Source organism: Lagopus muta, chromosome 16 (assembly GCF_023343835.1).
Source record: "Lagopus muta isolate bLagMut1 chromosome 16, bLagMut1 primary, whole genome shotgun sequence".
Classification (NCBI taxonomy): domain Eukaryota; kingdom Metazoa; phylum Chordata; class Aves; order Galliformes; family Phasianidae; genus Lagopus; species Lagopus muta.
Genome location: NC_064448.1, coordinates 5,949,505 through 5,969,295, shown reverse-complemented (window position 1 = coordinate 5,969,295; position 19,791 = coordinate 5,949,505). Strand labels below are relative to the sequence as shown.

General features: G+C 46.7%; 1 protein-coding gene across 1 annotated transcript in view; it reads right to left on the bottom strand.

Moving 5' to 3' along the window:
* RPS21 (ribosomal protein S21) overlaps positions 1–19,063 on the bottom strand; it is a 74,369-nt gene extending 55,306 nt beyond the window's left edge. The window contains exon 1 of the mRNA XM_048963511.1: positions 19,060–19,063. The gene's annotated coding sequence lies outside the window, so the exon portion shown is untranslated. The remainder of the gene's footprint in view (positions 1–19,059) is intronic.
* Positions 19,064–19,791: the final 728 nt, after the last annotated feature.

Genomic DNA, 19,791 nt, shown 5'->3' with positions numbered 1-19,791 from the left:
AGATGTTGGGTTTTGTAGCACTTAAAGAAAATGAGGATAAAGGCTCAGGGGAGACATTATCACTCCCTACAACTCCCTGCAAGGAGGTTGGAATGAGGTGGGGGTTGGCCTCTGCTCCCAGGTAACAGTGTTAGGATGAGACATGATGGTGTCATTTTGCATCAGAGGAGGGTCAGATGGGGCGTTATGGATGCAGTGCCACAGCTGCCCAGGAAGGTGGTGGAGTCACCATCCCTGGAGCTGTTCCAGCCATGGAGGTGTGGCACTACGGGACGTGGTCACTGGATACAGTGAGGTGGGCTGAGATTGGACTTGATGATCTTAGGGCTCTTTTTCAACCTTATTGATTCTATGATTGAATAATTTTTGATTGGCATCACTCGAAGAGAAAGTGCATGTTACAACCTGGCACTTCCCCACACCTGGGCTGTTTTCATGAAGAGATTTAGATCACACCTGGTGAATGTTTCCTCACTGTAGAACCTAAACATGGCTATCCATGGCATCTCCCAGACTGCCTGTGGACTGCCAGCACAGCCCCAGGGGTGATGCTGGCTGCAGTCCTGCATCGTGGGACAATGAACAACCCCTGCCAGGGGCCTGGGCAAGAAGGGGATGGCTCTTCCTGTTGCCCACAGCATGCCAATTGCTCCTTCCACCATTAAACTAAATGTCTATTTATCAGCACAGCTTTCACAGTAAATATTCCTATTAACCAAGCATTCAAAGCCAACAAGGATTTCTAGAAAATGCCCCTATTAATCAAGCTTCCAAACTACTGATTCCAAAATTACAGGCCACACATTATTTCACAGACCAGCGCCACCCTTCTACAGTCACGTTTCTAACAGCGGTAACACCAAGCTGGCTGCTTTTTCCCCGTACGCCTGCATGCAGAAGGGCTCAGGGCTGACCCCTCTTCCCTCTGGGAGCGGGGAGCTGAGCAGAAGCAGCGAGCATTAACTATAGGAAATGACTGCCACCTCCAGCCCTCTGCCTGCTATTGGAGCCAGCGGCTCCTTGGGTGACTGGAGGAACGTGGAAACTTGTTTTACTGCTCGCTTGTCTTGAGATATAAACAGTCGGGCTCGGAGCAGAGAAACACGAGATGGCAATTATCCCAGAGCTATTAGCTGTGTCTGAATATCATAGACTCGAAGCTCCCTTGATCCACTGGAATTTATATGACCGTTAATGGGGACTGTAAATTGCTGTCAGTGGGGATAACTCGCTCCATGGGTTTTTGGAGAGGTGGAGGGAGGGAGCGGGCAGGAAGATGGGAAGGTGCCCCAGGATGGACATGGAGCTGTACAACAGCTTAAGACCATTGTCTGCTGGCATATAGTAGATAATAAAAATTTGTTTTAATTTAGCATATAAGGATATGATGTCAAAATAAAATGTCTCAAGAACAAGTAAGGAACATAAAAAAGTCATAGCCCATGCTGTGAGCATCAGCTGCACGTCATAAAGATACATTAATGGTGTATTTCTTTAAAAGAAATTTTCGTAGTAGGGGGTTTTATGAGAAATAAGTTTAAAATATTAAGAGGAAATTTTATGATTGGAGGGGGAAAAGCATTCAGCTGAAGCTGATGGGAACAGAAGGAGCACAGAAGTGCAGTGCTGGGCACATTGGTGCAGCCAGCTGTGGCTCTGCCCCGTGAGGACCCTTGCACCATGCAGTGCCCCCACGGACATCAGTGGGAGACTTGTTTTAGTGGGAACTGAGTCAGGCCCCAGAGGTCAGAGCTACGGACACGACCCAATGTCTCCTTGTAAAACAACAGGAAAGCAAAGCTGCTGAAAACAAACTCATGTGTGTGCCAACAGACAAAAATAAAATCAATGAAGCAATGCTTTGCTGTCAGCCATGGGTTAGAGAAAAAGGCAATTAATCTGGGGGTTGAGTTGGAGTGTGGGTTGGTCCTCTCTGGTTCCAGGCTAGGAGCGACTATTGCAACATCCTGCACGGAATCACATCCAGCAGGAGGCTGTCTCCAGCAAAACCACACTTGGTGGGATCCTCACTAGGAGAGAGCTCACTGCAGCTTTGCTTCTATGGATTGCCTCATGTTACCTCTGTTGGGTAAGCCTATGGCTTGTGTCTGGAGGGAAGCTCCCGAGGAATGTCCCAGGAAGAGCTCAAAATGTCAGTGCATCTCTGCAGAGCTGGTGGCTTCCAGGCACAGAAGAAAGACCTGGGCACAAGAATAATAATGAAACAGCTGAGATCATTTCTAATAATGAGTGGAAAAAAGCGTTTTAACTCAATGACTAAAACATTCTTTCCTACTGTTCCACTTCTCTCGTTTGCTGGGAAGGATAACCTGGTATTTCCTTCCCCTGTCCTGCTGCTAACACTGCAGGTATTAAGGGAAAACTCCCCAAAACAGGAGCTGTTGGTGCTGAATCCCAAAATCTATTCTTCCACGTGCATCCGTAGATCTCAAGAAGCTGCTGGTGGTGATCACCCATAGGGACTGTTCCACCATATATTTTTCTTCAGTTGAGACAAAGCACTGCTTCTTCTGCTTGCAGTAATCTGTGCAGAGTGGTGTGATCTGAAGGAGATGGACTCGATGGCCCTAATGGATCCCATCCAACACACGATATTCTATGATCCTAAAAGGACGGGAGCTGCTTGATGGGTCAAGGTGTGCACCTTGCCCTTGCAGGTAGATTGCTCTCCTCCAGCTCCAGCTGAGTGCAAAGGATCACACAAGGAGTTTCACCAAACAGCTGGCTGCCAGCGTGCCCTTAGACTTGACATCATAGCTCTGGAGAAACAAGGATTAAAACTTCATCCAAACCTGTTGCCATCACAAAGATATTTTTTTTCCCTCCAAAATTTTAGGACAAATACACAGTGTCTTGGACACTATAAATATTAATGCAGAGTACGTTATGCGTGTGTAGGGTAAATATTCATGATGAATGAATATTAATGCCTCACATCTGAATGATCCTTCAGGGCACTCAGGTTGCGCATCAGCCAAGGAACCATCCTTCCCTCCTTGGTCCTAATTGTCCACAAGCAGCAATGGTGAGCACTGCTCTGGTGAACTTTTTAGAAGGAACATCCTTGAAACAAAAGGAAACAATCCCAAATCCTGCTCCCTTATCTCACAAACTCCTGTCAGTACCTGGAGAGCACTGTACGAACCGAACCCTGCATGATGCTGGGGATGGCGGTGCTCTTGAAACAAGGCTGCCACCGTCAGACTGCTCGGAGCCCTGTGTGGTCCATTATATTTTATGCTGGTTTCCTAAACATTCGCAGTTAAATAAACGATGATAACACTTCATAAACATTTTTCTAACATGCGGAATGTTTGACATGAATTTCAGCTATTTTAAAACTAATAAACAATTGTCAATCGGATGTTGGAGACTAAGCAGAAGCCACAACCGTTCTTATGGAACATCAAAGGCATAATAAATATCTTATTTTTTCAAGCAACGCTTTTGTACTTTTGCATAGGAACCTCTGTCAGAGAGCAGAGGGCTGAGCATTGGGGCTGTGTGTTGCTGTCTGCTGTGCTTGGGGCTGTGATGGAGAAATATGAGGCGTCACACATTGGTTGATCAGCCTGCACTTCAGAAATCTCCCAGCATTTGGGAAAAAAACAGATTAGCAGCCATCAGGCTCCCTCTCCACTAGCTGCAGGCTCCCTCTCCACTAGATGCAGATTTTGCAAATGCAAAAGTGCTTTGTGAAGCTGTTTGCTGCCTCCCAGGCTCTTCCATCCACCTAGCATCATCCAGCATCATGCTTGGGGGGAATGGCCAGCACACAACATAAGTCAGCAGCAATAAACATCACTGGAACACTTTTTTTTTTTCTTTTTTTTCTGAGGAGTGCCCTGGATTGGAAAAAAAGATATGAAGGAGCAAACTTCAGAGTAACAGCTCATTTAACAAGAGATGGTCTGTCTCTTTTAATCTATTGTTGATGATGTCCCAACCAGCTAAAGGTTTCCCAATAGCAAGAGCTGGTGAGCATTGGCAAGGAAGCTGTGGTGATCCAAAATCCCTCTGTGAGTTGGGAGGACAAGAAAGAACCCCTGGGAGCAGAGCAGTCAGGTTCTGGCTCCTCTCTGCCCTGCCTGAAGGCTGTGATGCCCAATGGGATGAGAGTAGTCTCCATGGTTGGGATGGGGAGTGATGGCTGTGCAGGGAGGATGGCTGGGATCACAGTGATGCTTGGTAGAACTGGAAGGTTTTGGAATTCATGCTTTCTGCAGGCTGTCAGCTGTGATACCCAGGGAAAACATATAGAGAAGGCACTGCTTTGCTTTGCTTTGCAAACCCCTCTCTAAATTCACACTTCTCCCAGTGCCATCTGTGCAGATGCCATGTGCTGCTGCTGGGGCTGGGTTGTGTCCCTTGTGCTGCAGGATTCCAGCTCCACCCCTTGTGCCAGCATCACATCTTTCCCCTCTGTGCCGCAGGAGCATTTTCTGCTGCTGCTCCCACCGGGATTTTCCCAGTGGCAGGAAGAGGCTGGTGAGCCCCACGGAGCCAGTCTGGCTGCTCCGAACCCAGGCGGGCGCTGGGGCAGATAAGTAAACACTCGCGGCTCTGACATAAATTACTTCAGTCCTTGACAGCAGGACACTGACCAGGGTCGCCTGATAAGGGAGGGAAAGCCTTGCATGTCTCTCAGTCCCACTCAGATATTTCACAATAAATGTCACTGGGAAAGAATAGACACTTCTGTACCCATTAGGCAGCTGCATGTTCCTGTCACCTTGAGAAGGAGGGACGCATTGTCAGAGCTGTCGGAGCAGGCAGGAACCAGCTGTTAATCTGCTCTAACATCCTTTTCCACAGAGCAAGTGTGAATGGGACACTGCAAAAAGCTGGTGGATAGGTGATTAAAAATAGTCCCCTGATGAGCACCTATGGGGGCTGTCACTGTGCCATTGGTGGAGAGCAGGAGGAAAGCAGGGCAGAGGCACAACCTCCTCAAGGTTTCAGCTCTGCAGTGATCTTCTGCTGTGCCTCAGTTTCCCCTCAGCAGGGATCATACCACCCAAGGACAGGACATCACTCATTGCTTTTGAGGCTGCTGTCTGGATGGATGTAGAATCGTGCAGATATTAGGTTGGAAACGACCACTAAGATCATTTTGTCCAACCGTCAACCCATCAGCATCATCCATGGCAACTCTTTGTGCCATCAGTATCAGTACCTGACTCCTTACACCACCCTGGCTGGGTTCTCCAGCTCATCCAAAGATGCCCCAAAGAAGATGTGACCTGGAGCTGGAGACATGCTCATTTTGGATACATCGTTTTGCAAATGAAAGATCTCGGCATCATCCTCTTCCGTTCTTAAGAACAATACTGACTGATGTGTGATTTCCATAATGGAAATGGGATAGATTTTTGTCCCAGTGGGTGAGATCACTGCAGTGACCTCTCCTCTTTTTGTAGTTTATTTGCAGCGAGTTGTTGCTGGTCCAGGTTTTGTCCCATGTAAATTACCTGCACATCCTCTCTGCCAGATCCTCTGGCTATTCTTGGATCCCTCCTCTGCAGATCTTGAGGGCTTTAGTCTTCAATCTGCAGTTTTTCTTTTATTACTTCAGAAATTAGGAAGATGTCTTCTTTGGTGGAAGGCATCTGCTTAGTGTCTGATGCATTTAGGATACTCATTAAAGGGATATTTTCCCCCTTATCTCATGCCTAATCTCTGGAGGAGGACGCTGATTGCTTTGGCTGCACACTGTCACTCCTTGCTGGGATCCTGTGGTGGCATGAGCAATGTCCCCATGTCCCCACATCCATGCACACCCCTGGGGGTAACCTCAGAACAGAGCTGGCCAATACCATGGCTGGAAGCTCCCTCAATATTTCAATATTTGATTTTGCTCCTCTGTTTGGCCTTTTAATGTGGTTCTGCTTATTTTTACAGGTTTCCCAATCTGCCCCCTCCCCAGATTGTTTATATTTTTGGAAAGCCTTCTGTTTAGTGCCTGTAATACCCCTGACGTCCTTTTGCTGCAGTGGGCTTCCATTACCAGCATCTCCGCTGAGACTTAACTGGGATTTGTTTCTATACTAATCTCTCAAACTGTTTATTAAAGCCCCTCCTGATTTATCTGCAAAAGATTTCTTGAAGTTATAAAATCTCAATCAAAATTCCTTTGGGCATTGCACATTCCCTCTTACAACCACTAAATGCTGTTTGTTCTTGCTGTGACCAACTCAGCTCGTGGTTGGAGGCATAACACCCAAATGTGCCCAGCATCACAGGGACAGTTTTGCAACTTTCTGCAATGAGGGCTGGTTGCCCACAAGCCTCTTTCTAGAACTGCTCCTCTAAAAACCATTTATTTCCTTTTGAGTTTCATCCCTAGCAGTCAGCATGGCTTTCCTGTTAGCAAGTGCAAGTTTTCCTGTTGTCTCATCACCTCGCACCCAGTGTTGAGCTCATAACCTGCTAAATAATTCCTCTTCCACCTTGGTGTTTACATTCTTCAGATATTTTCACTGCTTTTCATGTCCCAACTCATTTGTCCCTTGTCTGGGCTATACCCTGCCCCTTTCATCTTTGCTCATCAGAGCCGCTTCCTCCAGCCTGACAGCAGCACCACTGGACAGGTTTCTTTCCAAACTGGACTTGTCCATCCACCCATCCATTCATCCATCCAAGACCTTCCAGGATGAGTGTGGCACCAAGAACTGGCCCATGCCTTGTGCCTGAATGCCCCTTATCCAGCAACCTGCCCACCCCGCCCTCTCCTTCTGGTGTGAATCAGACCAGGTATCATCCAGTACCTGGTCCTCACTCTGCAGAGAGCAAGGGGATACAACACACAGCAAAGCTCCTTTCTTGACCCAACTACTGTTGCCTATTTCCCACTGCAGCTCTTCCTCATACCCAGGACAGCTTTTGGCCAGAGATTAGGAGAGAAAATATGGCAGAGTTCTGGGAAAAAGAAGTCGCTGGAGTTTGGCTCGATGAACAGCTTATGGGGTCTATTTAAAGGAGGAGAAAACTCTTTTCTAGCGTCCTGTATGCACAATAATGTCATCACAGGGGTTCAACTCCTTCCAAGGGCTTTACCCTTTCGTGTCATTTGGTTGTATATTTGCTATAGCAAGGAGATGGTAGTAATTGGAATAATACAGCTACGTAGGGAAAAACCTTGTTAGTTTAGCACGCTATTTCCCCCCAAACGCAGCTCCTGCCTAAAGCTATCCAAAGAAAACAGTTCACCTAACATATGCAAGACACTTCAAAGAGAAAATTAAAAGGGACAAAGCCAATGTGAGAGGATGAAGAATCCCAGAGGAGCTTTATCAGGATCCCATTCAGTGTTTCCCATGTTTTAGTGGAAAAAAAAGCCCAGCAACAACAAAAAAGACCCAGGCGTGCAAGCCGCTGTGACTGATAGAGGATTTTCCCCTGGCTAGACACAGAGCCTTTAAAAAAACTGTAGCAGAGTGTGGGATCATTAAACACCTTCAGATTCCTTCCTCGCTGCCAATCACGGCATCAGAAACCGCCCTCTCCGTGGCGTCTGCTGATTCCACTTTGAAAACTTCCCCATTTATCACCGCCGCGAGAGATCCTGCCGAGACCGCTGGAGCCTGCTGCTTGTCAACAGGGCACCTTATCTTCTCCAAACATTTACTTAACCCTTTGTCTCACGGGCGGGGAACAATGGGAGTCCGGTGCGGCCCCACCAACCTCCCGCACCGAGGCTGCTGCAGAGCGCGGTGTGCCAACCTCCATGCCAGCAGGAAGGTCGCTCACAGTGTGGCAGGAGGAGAAGCTGTTGGTGGGTGCTTCCTAGTAGGCACGCAGGTACAAAGAACTTTTCTAGCAATAAGGACCCACCATCTGTAACTCCAAAGGGCTCCCACATCAGAACGTACGATTGCAGAGTCCTCAAGGCTGGAGAAGAACTTTGAGATCCAAGCTCAACCCCAGCCCACCCCACTGTGTCCTCTGACCACATCCCTCAGTGCTACTTCTCCATGATTCCTGAACACCTGCAGGAATGGTGACCCCACCACCTCCCTGGGCAGCTGTGCACTGCATCACTGCTCTTTCTAAGAAGAAATTGTTCCTTGTACCAAACCTGACAGAATTGGTACAGCTTCACTTAAGGACATGATACCACCTTCAGAGGTGGTAGCTAACGCTGTGCAGAGCTCTGAAGAAAATTTACTATTATCCTCATTGCCATTGTAAATGGAAGGCTGGATGTGTCTTCACTGAAGAACTTATTTCAGAGCAAGCTTTTTGTTTTTGTAAAAGCAGGTAATAGGTTTTGGAGAATTTTGCTTTGGTGAAGCAAGTGAACCAGCATTACAGGTTTCCACAGAGAGATGGGTCAGACCTCTCTGACAAGAAAATAAGGTCTCAGCTCGTGACTTTCAGGGGAGCAGCTTGGAGGCTGGCTTTGTCAGCTGGTGACATGTATGCACTGCTCACAGTTACCTGTGACCATAAGGATCCCATGGGGTTGTGGCAGAGAACTGCTGTGTTTTTGAAGTGCACAAAGAACTGCAGCGCTCATTTCCTAACAAAAAGCCAAGTGAAAAAAGCAGTGTGACCTTCCCACCAATTCCATCAGGCTTTGGAGCATGATATTCCCGTTAACCCAAGCCCAACCCTCAGGAGCCCCACTGTGGGTGATGGCAGATACAGAGACAATATCCAGCAATGCAGAGGGGCAAAACGCCGTCAGAAACCAGGGAACATTTGGACAAATCCTCACAGCTCAGCTTTTCCACTTAGAAACAACCCTCAATGCTGCTCAGCAGCTGCACTGAGGACAATAATAAATGGCTGCGTGTTTGAAGCTGAGCTTTACGTCTTTGCTTTGTCATTGCAATGCTTTGTGCTGTTATCTTTGACAAGAGCTGGGAGTTCACATCTTTATCTATGAACAAAGACTCAGATCATGGCAGCGTTTGGCAGTATGACAGCCTCAGGAAAGTTGGAATACAGTTAGCAACAACAGCTCCTCTGTCACAGCAGTGGTAGCAGAGAGGGGCTTTATCTCAGAATGGATTATGAGGTTCTCCAAAGCGTTTTAATTAACTGTCCTTCATTGTCCCTGGCAATGAGCTTGATATATCTTTCTATGTTTCTGAGTACTCTAGCAAGTACTGCTACCCGGATGCCATTTGGAGAGAGTATAGGAAGGGATAAGTGAGAACTTTGCATTTCTGAGTCATATATGTGTCACATCCATGCTGCCACTTCTTTCACTTAGCTACATACTTAATTAAGCACTTACTCACAGCCTTGGGGTCAGCTTGAGGACAAGGTTCCTCTGTTCTTAACTCCTGTGCCACCTAACAAAGCTTAGAACCCTTTCTGAGGGGAAGTATTATTCATTCAGCATTCATTCATTTATTCATTCATTCATTCAGTACCCAGTATTGCACAATATGAAGAGCAACTGCTGGCAAGCGACTCACGCCCCATTTGTGTGACATTTGACCAGCAGGGATCCTTGAGGACACCACACACACAGGCATGGACCTCAGTAAGAGAAGGCAGTCCTTCAAATACAGCTCAAGATGTGGCTGTACATCTGTATTGTCCCAGTGCATGGTAATGCAAAAGGTACAAGAGATGTTACCAACCACCTCAGACCTCAGCAGCCATTGCTGTAGGACAGGGGTCCAAGAGCACCCAGCAAGTCACCAACACATGCACACCATGGAGATCTTCAGGACTGAAGAGTCCAGGCTGGATGTGGCTCTGGGCAGCCTGGTCTAGTGCTTGGAGACCCTGCACACAGCAGGGGGGTTGAAACCGGATGATTTTTGAGGTCCTTTTCAACCCAGGCCATTCGATGATTCGATGATTCGATGATACTAGGTCAAAAAAATGGTGTCATTTTAAGTGACATCTGAGGGAAAAAAAGGCACCCATCTTTATTCATTTGCTGAAAGACAAACAAAAAGATCCAGGATGTGAGTGGGTCAGATATCTTTGGATCTAGGAGGAGCTCTTTATGAAGAAAGAAAGTAGATTTGGATATAGCTTGTACAGCATTTATCGTAAGAAGAGCTACAGGAATGTGACCTATATTTAGCCAACATGCCTTAAACTGTAGAAGACTCTACAGTGTAACTCATGGCTCCCATTTCCTCGTGTTCTTACTGAGAAAGGCTTCCTGGACCCACCAGACATCTGATGTGTTCCATTGCTAGTGAGGACAGTTCTGGCATGGAGCACATACTGTTTTGCTTTCACAAAGCGTTCCTGTACTGACTGGTGAAGTGGCTGTCATGCTGCAGTGCATGCTTTCTCCAAGTTAAGTGGCATTCCCAGACCCTTGGCAGCAGAAGACACATTTCTCCTGTGGTGGAAGTATTTGGAGGAAAGCCCTGAGCACTTTGGCAGAGCCAGTGGGATACCTGGCAAAGCTCACTCAGCACTGCCTGCCCTCGCCCCATCCCACATTACCTCCCCTGTGATAATGGGAGCCCTAGTCCCAGCAGGGAAAAATGGAATGATATCAATCTTCAGCAAAGGGAAAGACAGCGCTTTCCAGCTGGATGAGCCTCAGAGTCCTGTGGCTGATTGAGGTCAGAGGGGAAAGGCCACAGTTCTACATCACCGATGGAAGTAGGGTAGCAAAACGACGTGTTCCTGATGAGCATGGGTGTTCAACATACTGAAGGCAGAGCTGTCATGGCACACAAGTTCCTACACTGTCTTTCCATCAGTATAACCAAGATTTTAAGAACATTTCAGAACATGTATTTTACTTCAGCCCACTCATGATGGGCAGATGTATGATGATGGCAACATCTTTCGGCGACATCCTTCAACATCATTGAGGCTAGATGGTGCTCTGAGCACACTGACTGAGCTGTAGATGTCCCTGTTCATTGTAGGGGAGTTGGAACAGATGGCCTTTAACGGTCCCTTCCAACTCCAAAGATTCTGTGATCCTAAATCACCAGTCAGACCTACTTGAACTCAGCTTTACCCCCTTTGCTGCAGGCTCTAATAGATCACATATACTCTCTAAAATGTTTCTACTTACTTAGATGTTTTGCACTGCTTTCACAGAAATCAGACGCTGAGCACTGGTGTTGGGCTGACAGCACACCCAAATATTCGCTGCTGTTCAGCAGATGCAGTTTGTTCAGCTGAAGTGATTCAGCCACACACCTGAGCTCCAAACAGTAGTGCTGAAGATAGGAAAACTCATTCAGGATCATGAGAAGTACTCAGAGGAGTTCTGGAGGAGGTGTGCTGAAGATGTATGTTTGTGCAGAGCTCTCTCCTGCCTCGCCTTGGTTCTGCAGCCTGCAGGGAGATTGAAACATTATTGATTATGGAATGGTTGACAGGACTCTGAAATCAAAATCTCCTGTGTTACTAATCCAGGCATTAAACAGAATGGAGTTTTCTCCCAGTTGAGCTATTTTTACTGAAAGGTGGGTGACTAATGAGAGCAAAAATGTCATAATGCTACATATTTCTGCTACTCGCAGGAATTAAGCTCCATCTTAAATCTTTCAATTTCAAAATAAGCAAATCTGCAACAAGCCCACCTAGTTGAGATCTGGGGTTGAAGTCACGCTATGCCACACATTACCTAGCCTTGCCCAGGAGAGGCCGTTGCTCTCATGGCAGCAATGCCAAGCAGTGGGCTGGCTGTTGTGTGAGCATTACAGGGCTGCCTCCAGCTCATTGAGCCCTAGGCATGAAGGGAGCTGAGCCTCAGGCTGTCCGACTTGAACCCTGACCCCTGTAAGCAGTCTGTCCTCATCAGAGATGTGGGAACAGGCCCATCCTCATTCAAACTCGGTTTGTTGGAGAGGAACTTTTCCAGCAAACAGAAACTTCTGGTGGCAGGAATGTTTTATTCATAATTAGTATTTTTTCATTTATCGGCACTTCTATGAAGTGGATCCAATCTGCAGAGAATCTGGCTGGAAGGGTGTAAAAACATTTCAAGTTCCTGCACTTTTATTCATTTAACATTTTTCCAGATGCTCTTCCCAGCCCTTACTCATGTTGTTCCCCTACCCGTCACAGCCTTCTTTTAGGCATAATATTGTTATCTATTACTTTAATCCCAAAATGGAGAGGGAGTGCTACATGGAAAGAAAATAATGGGAAATGGTCCCAGCAAATGGAGTTAAAGAGAGATAGGAAGGAGCCAGGGTCTGTCAGCTCCCCGGGGCCCCGCAGGATGCCTGCAAATGACAGACAGCATTTCCTGAGTATCAGACGAGGCCAAACACATTTCTTGATAAACTAATTATGTAAATGTGTTGAAACAATGCAAGTGTGACCGAGTGCTCACTGCTCTTTGAGAGTTGGCTCGGGCTCTGCCATGGCTGCTGGGTGAGATCCATGTGTGGCTGGGGCAGAGCATCCTTCTGATGGGGTGTGACTAGAACTTCACTCATCACTGCTCTGGATGGCATCTCAGCACCTAGTTGAGGGATGCTCAGTGGGTGCCCAGCCACGGGACCGCTGTCTTGCTGCGTTCAGTGAGCAAGATCACTTTATGGGGTTTGATATAAAGCAGGAGTTCTGAAGTGGGCTGTGGAACGTTGCTGTCCCTGCTGGATGGAATCATAGAATATCCTGAGCTGGAAATGACCTACATGGATCACTGAGATCAACTCTTCATGGGTATCCTCATGAGAACAGCTGTGTGCTGGGGGCTCAGCGCTGAAGCAATGCTCCCAGTGCACATAACCAGCTTCCTTGGGCAGACATGACATTTAGTGGGCAGGATTGGCACAGGAAGGAGGGCTTTCAGCCTGCACCATTTGGCCATGCACACGGCCACCACTGACCCTAGTAGTCACAGGGCCTTTAGATCTTCTGTTTCTTCTTCCACGTGAGAAACACCATTGAGTTCAGGGTGATGTGCCCAGCATTTCTCCCATAGCCAGCATACTGAGCAGATTCTCAGGGGAGAGTTGGTGACTACATTTTTCCTGGGCTAGGGACTCCCTTCCTCCAGCTGCCTGGAGCCATACCCCCAGCAGCATTTGTTTCAAAACCTAGGCAAAAAGAAATATTCCCATTCTGAAAGCTCACTCGCAGGATGAAAGATTACATCCTATCCTTCCTCCTCCTCCCTCTCGGTCCTTTGCTGCCTTCCAAACACGACGTTAGGCCGCGCATATCCTGAGCAGCCCTCACTCAGACACGACAACCTGGACTTGACCCCTGGGGTTCTGGCTCCAACAAGTCTTCCTGGCCGCTTTGGGCAGCAGGAACCTCTGTCAGCGCTGGTGATTGATGGTTTCATGGGGGGAGAGGCCTACAGACAAGAAGTCTCACAAACACAGGGACAGGCAGAAATAAAATAGAACCCGAGAACCAGCAGCTTGCTGTGAGGAGAGCTGGGGAAGGGCTTTCTCATGGTTTGTGGCCACAAAGAGTCATTCCTCCTCCAGGACCATCCCCATCCTTCCACAACCTGTGCTGTGCATGAGGTGCTTTCCTCTTGCCCAAGCATATGTGGGCTTTCAGGTTTTCCCATCCTTTGTCTTAATCACCAACAGCTGGAAATAAGGCAAATAACAGCACGCTTCTCTGCCCTATTACGAAGGAACCTCCAGGTACAGGGAGTGCTACTGAAGACACAATAAATATCTGAGGCCACATATTCAAAACCAAACTCCCAGTCATGCAGACGGTCAGTGGTCGTACCTCCAACCAAACACTGTGATCACCTGTGGTGAGTTTGACTGACCTTTACATTGGGCAGAGAAACCACGCTACCCGCAAGACATCACTGATGAGAGGTTCTCCAGCATCGCTGCCCACAGCCCTGACAGCTGTCAGTGCCCTGGGTTGGGTTTGCACTGTAACATTTTCCACTGGGAGACATCTCAGACACCAGCCTCAAACACGCTCAATTCTTGATTCCTCAGCAGATTCTGAGCAGCCAGCACAGCCAGAAGAGGAAATGAGGGCAGAGGAGTGAGGATCTGACCTTGTATTTCTGCCTCCTTTCCAAGATTAAGCCATTTCCTTGTAAGAGACAACACACCCTGCAGTCCAAATATTAGCCGTCTCCATTTCAGGCAATGCCATCGTTAGCCAACTCATTCCCAGCGTGCATTTCTATCTACTCTGTTTCATGACATTTTAACATTGAAACTATCCATTTGTGGGACTAGTCCTTCACTTGTATACCCAGCACAGAAGGCAAGCCCTGAAGGTCACCAGTGAGCTCAGAGCACTAGAGCTAGACAACACCAAACTGCAGGCGCAAGTCAAAGTCACAGCAATGCTGCACCACTGCTTGGGTTCCACGTGGCAGGACAAAGGTAGAGTGACACCAAGATTGCTTTTAAGGGCTGACAAATTCACGTTCCTCCTCTTCAAAGATTTTCCACTCTCATCTCACCACCAAAGCAGAAATGGAGGCCACGTTGTGCAAAATATTTCCTTCAACCAGGCTGAAGACAAATCCTTTGGAAATCCCAACTTAGTCCAAGGAACGGGGGTTACTCTAAGATAGTGACTGTGTGCACTCCAAACCCCATCCTTACTGCCTGTGCCCCTTGCTTCACCTGGTACTTTGTGATGGGTTATGCTAACACACACGAAATTTAATTTCCGCTTATTAACCCACAGGAGGCTATTACTGTTTTCAAAGACATTACATTGCTTCCAATTAGTGCTGCCCTTTGGTTTATGGTATGTTGTTTTTCTTGAAAACCTTTGAACCAGGTTGTACATGAGCTGAAGGGCATTCTGGGGCTGTTAATAAAGATTAACTCTTTTGAGCAAATACATGCTCTGATTCATTGTGAGGATTATGTTGTTGCAAAGAAAGGGGATTTGAGAAAATGTTAGCAGCCTCTTTGCTTTCCCTTTCATTTTCTCAAGATGTTTTTTTATGCCTTATCTGGGAATCCTTTTTTCCAGCCTTGCCAAAGGTGTCTCTCTTTTAATTTCCACAGCAGTATAGTCACCATGTTGTCTGCAGAAGCAACAACTGCCCTGCTTCTCCAGAGGAGGGCTTTGGGTGACTCTGTTCAACCTCTCTGGAAAACATGTAGGGAATAAAGGAATTTTGAGATACCAGGAGAAAGGAAAGGAGTGTTTCTGTAACTCAGAATCATTTACATACAGATGTTTTTGATCGCCTTGTTACATCTTAACTCCCACTGCTCACCTTTCTCCATGCTACCATGAAATTTTATCACTTTAAGTTAGCTTTAGTCTTTCTGCTTGCCTGGTATCATTTACTCACCTCTTTACCTTCACATTACAAATACAAAGTCAATTATGTCCTCAGCATATGTATTTTTTGCTCCAATTGGCTTTTAGCTTACTGTTATTATACTTCTATCATGGTGCCAAAGGCTGCAATCTCCCATGTTCATTTCTTCCAATGTGGTTTTGTTTTCTAATTATAGCTTCTTAGTGAAGGGCTTTGAAGGCCAGAAAGGCATGGCCTACAAGATTTCAATACAATTCAAGAGCGCCCACACTTCACCAACTCAAATCCAAGATGACATCTACATGCTCAGCAGATGTGTGTCAGCATACACTCGGGTCATACTCATTCCCAATGGAAGTGGACGCTTCTTTTTCTATCTGTTTGTAGGCGCTTGTTTAACCTACTGCCCCAGGCTAGCACTCCTCCCGAAACTGGCCTGTAAAGCAACAAACTTGCACTTATCTGATTTCAGTATGACCATATATCTGCAAGGACACGCAGCCAGCAATATGGTTGCAACCTTGGTGGGTCTGCGGACATTTGTTGTGAGAAGCAGCTGGGGAACAATCAAAGTAATTGCTCAGGGCCAGCGTACGTGTTTCTAATGAGCCTCGTTGCAGAGGGACTTTTTCAGTGTCTGCATTATTTACACAGGACACACTATCAGTAAAAAGCTTTCTTATCTCTCCTGTATTTGTTTCTCTATCTTTCAGTTTAGCAACTCTCAAATTCTGTCTTTTTTTTTTTTTTAAATTTTTATTTTTATAGCTTGTTTCCTCTTTAGCGATATTATCATGGAGCCAATAAAAGTGCTTTCCTTCTACATCTGGTCAAGGAAAGATTTTGCTGGGTACACGAGTCATATTTCTGAAAATGCCTCCGAGTGAATATAAAAAGCTGTTGGAAGCAATTGAGTTTACTGTTGCCTTATGTACTGTCATTAATTAGGAAATAAAGCAAACGGCATTTTATATCACTTGTAATCAAAATGTTACGGTCTTCACGCAAAGTCTTCCAAGTGCTGAGCCTGAAAACAGACTCTGTTCTTGTAAGGATGTCTTAAAATTCACGGCCCAAGTTTTCAGCCTGACAAAGCACTGTGCTGGGAGGAAGGATGAGGACAGCTGTGCTGCTGGGGCACACAGGCAGGATGACAACATGAGATGGTATCTGGGCAGCCAAGTGGCTGCTGTGATCTGTGAACCAGCCGAGCTGCAGCTCATCACCTGCCTCCCATTCTTGGCTACCACGAGACACCGAACCTCAGCCATCATTCCTTCCTTCTGCTTTAGTTTAAATTAATGTTTCTACCTCCAGAATCTATTTTTATAGAGCTCAGAGTTTTCCTGATTGCCTTTCAAGCCTTCCAGTTCAAATCATCAAGCAGTATAAAATGTAAATCAGGGAATCATTAAGTCTGGAAAAGACCACTAAGATCACCAAACCCAATCATCGACCCACCCCCACCACACCCACTAACTATGTCCCTCCATGTCAAATAATAAAGCAGAATTTCATCAGCAAGCCCTTTTTTTTTTTCCACAACCTTAACATTAGATGCCTTTGTCAACTCCATTAGGACCATATCTGCCCTTTCCGGAGCTTGAATGCTTTCATATATTTGGCTCTATATGAACAAACTGGTGGAGCAAACATATTAGTAGATCATTTGCCATGTACATGATTCAGATACCCAGACATGTACAAAACCCAGGCAGGGATTAACCACGTCTGACAGCACCGATGTGACTCCAGTTCTGTGTATGTATAAGCGATAATGAACTAAAGGCCCTGTTTGTCTTCAAATAACACACCAAAAATGATTAATTATTTGGAGGGGTATGATTAATAATCACAATATTATATACTCTACCATAATGGAACGCTGCTCTCTTCTTGCTTTGTTCCTCTAATCTCTGAGAAGCAAATATCCACAGGGCGTTACCAGCAGGGCTGGAGGGAGACTGCAGTCGGTCACAGTTTATAAGGAGAACTTCTTTCCCATTGTGATTTTGTTCCCCTGGGATATATAGAAAACCTCTTTGGAAAACGCACATAGTTGCTAAAGGATTAAGGAGATCTACAGGAGAAAAAAGCAAAGGGCTCTAGTTGCAGAATGCAGCACGTTCCTGTTAAATTCAAAGGCAAAGTTTGCATTGGTTCAAGAATGGATCCTCACTGAGTTTTTTTTTAAATTATTACATTATTGGATAAAAATCATGCTTTGTCGCAGAAATGCATAAAGAAAGAAGAAACGCTCAACCTCCTATTTGCTTTTTATCCCCCTACTGCTGTAATGCAAACCACTCTTCGGAGCCCCGACCGAAGCAGCAGCTGCCCTCGTCCTGCCGGGCGCCGCTCCCGCGCGGTGCGGGGCTGAGCACAGCGCTCACGGCAGAGTCAGCAGAGGGAGCAGCAGCCTCAAGTCTCCTTCGCCCTCCAAGGAGCAGCCTGAGGAGATGCTTCCAGACCAGCCCGGCACAAACTGGAGGGCTGAAGGCAAAGGCAGGACTTGCGTGATGCCGTGAACCAGAAAGCCAAGCAGCAGCTGGTGCCCGAGATATTTCCTATGTGACGCTGATCACAGCTTTATCCTCCACACCATCCACTTCTAAGTGAAACAACAAATGGGAGAAGGTCTAAAATCCCCACTTGCAGCCAGTGCCATTATAATACAGCATTTGCTCCTATTACACAGTGGCCCCAGAACGTGCAGCACCCCAGGAGGGCACTGGAACGATGACTGCATCAAGCCCATACATTGCTAAGTGACAGCACTTTGTTCTCCTCATTGAAAAAAACTAGGCCCATTTTTTTTTTCCCCCCAACCCTTACAAATTCTGAGATTACATATATAGCTTTGCCATCCTCCCGGTTTAAAAATATTATAGACAAACTCCTGGTTTTGCCTATTTTTAGCTACTATTGTCCACTGACATTTCAGTGGGCAGTACTGACTTGACTTGGATATACATATACCATATATATGTATGTGTGTATACATACACACACACACATATATATATATATATATAGATCTTGCAGAGGCTTGGAAAGGTTTTTCAGCAGGAAATGACCAGGCAACACAAGTTGTGATGCATTTGTGCATTTCAGTGCATGAATTAGAGCCCAAGGGATGCTGCTGCACTTCCTCAGGGTCCCACTGCCTTCACTGTCTTCTCCCCCAGGTACCCTTGGGCTCAGAGGAAGCAAGAAGGTAATTGTAATGTTTGCATGGGAAGCAGCTCTGGATAGCAGAGGTCCCAACACAAAGCTGCTTTTTTCTTATCACTGTGTTTTCTCCTTCAGTTGACTGCCACCTCTCTCCTTCCTCAGAGGAGACTTTATTTGGATGCACACAGGTCACATTCAAGTGGAAGCAGAGTCCCAGTCCCTAGGATACTTCTGGTCAGACAACATCAATTTCTGATGGAAGTTCTTGTACAGAATTGTGGCAGAGCCTTCTCATCCATCCACCTAAGTGAACTGCTTTCACCATGACCTCTTGGTTCAGTTCTGCCTTTGGAACTCCTCACATTGGCCACTGATGGACACAGTGAATGGAGACATGACATCCTCTAATGTCAAACTCTTCATCATGTCAGAAGAACCTAAGAATGTAGAGGAAGGTTGTTCTTCCAGACTGGTCCCAGGAGCATTGCGTAGCTGAAACTGAGAAAGCTGCAAACTCTTTGGGCTTTAGCTGCCTTTGCAGTAACTGCTGAAATACAGAGCCAGGCAGGTCTCAATGCCAGCCTTGCCTTCACCACTATCTGACTCACACTGAGGACCACCTTCCCTTCCCCACAGCCTCACAAATGCCCTCTACCCTCACCCACAATCCTTGCCAGCCTTGACATTTGCACACACGCTCCTGTGACTGACCTCAGTGAAGTTGGAGTCTGATGCAGAAGGGAAAATATTCCCTTCACTTGACATACCTACGTGTCAAAATGAAACAGGCTCGTACTGGGGAAAAACCTTGTTGTTATCAGTGTGACATTGTGGAGGCTCACGATCATAATCCAATATTAGCGTGCGATAGGGATCCCACTGGCAGTGCCGGGGGCAGATGGGACCTTGGGGGTGACCTCTGCCTGGCTCACAGGGCTGCCTCTACCTGCTGTGTGGCCCAAGCACACCTCTGCTCCAACACATGTATTTGGGATTTTGAGAGGAGTCCAGGACTCCTCCTCTGTCCTCTGCCACGTGGAATGTGCTCAGAAGAGGCTCTCTGGGGCTCCTCAACACCCTAAAGTCTTCCTTATAACAGGAAGGCTACCTCTTCTTCCATGCATCCACTCTTCAGTTCCATTCCTCTCTTCTGGCACACTCACATCTGGGTTTGTGCTCTCACACCTGCTTGAGTTTTCAGGGACCTCATTTTTAGTTCAGTACTTCCATATATCCTGTAATAACCATTATTTGCAGTTTATTCTGCCAATCCCAGCTTCCACACAGCACAGTGTCTCTGGGCGAACAGGGCACTCTCACTGCTCTCCTCTTTGGGTGCAGAACAAGGAGCAGCAAGCCCAGTAACTCTCCCTGCAGGCACACCTCAGAGCTCATCCTGCTTTAGTACATCTGGATTCATG